This window comes from Verticillium alfalfae, genomic scaffold (assembly GCF_000150825.1).
Source record: "Verticillium alfalfae VaMs.102 supercont1.11 genomic scaffold, whole genome shotgun sequence".
Classification (NCBI taxonomy): Eukaryota; Fungi; Ascomycota; class Sordariomycetes; order Glomerellales; family Plectosphaerellaceae; genus Verticillium; species Verticillium alfalfae.
Genome location: NW_003315028.1, coordinates 869,678 through 870,667, shown reverse-complemented (window position 1 = coordinate 870,667; position 990 = coordinate 869,678).

Sequence of the window (990 nt, the reverse complement as noted above, 5' to 3'; positions counted from 1 at the left end):
CCCGTCACGACTGCAACATCGCGTGTGCGTGTCATTACCATACCGTCCGCACAATCCCCCTGCGGGCTCAATTCTGCCACAGGATGCCACCAGGATACGCAATTTCAAAGCGCAAGATTGACCCGATTCAGAGGGCTCGGTGCTATCCGCACTCGCGCAGGGGAGGGCCATCGGTTCGGCCAGGTCTGTGTTGCCGGCGTGCAGTCATCTTGCGCTGGTGTGTTGCTTCGTAACAGCCAACAGCTACCTCGGGTTTGGCACATTCCCGTCCTTGCAAGAGGCTTCAAAGCTCAAACTTCACGCTGGTGGGTAATACTGCGACTTATTGTGATGAAAGGCCCCCCTGCATGGGTAAATCACAACCTTAAAGGCTATCCTCACGTCAGAGCTTTGCGATGTTAAAACAATGAGTGACGCACCGCTGATATTGAAACAGGTCATTGGTTGACAAGTCGAAGTATGTTCCGGGTAATCGGGGCCAGCCCAAGTGACAGACACCGGGGGAAATGACTCGAATAGACGCATGATTTCATCTGATACTTTAAGACAAGAAATTGACTGGGCGTCCTGTCACGGGCAATCTTTGGGTCCCAAGACTCGGCGGAGTGAATAAAGCTGTCTCTTGTCTATTGTTGCTTAAGTTGTCGTAAAGCTTTGCATTCACGACTAAGCAGCTTGTGAGTCAGAAAGCAAGATTTGACCTGCATCAACGGTACGCACATCCTTGCATCAAGTCTCTGTGCTTCCTGCCCATATGGATGAACGAGGGTAAGCTGCTGGCCAAGATAGCATCATATCAACATAACACGCATGTGCTAGGTCACAGCCTGACCTTCCGGCTCTGAGACTTGGACGGTGTCTAGGTTATGAATTTTTTGCAATCGTATAAACGTCTCGTACTTTGATGAGAATCGCCGTGGGGACCAGCTCGCAGAGGGCAAGTTTGAGGTTACCCGGCATGACTATCGAAACGCTACCTGACGTGCTGAA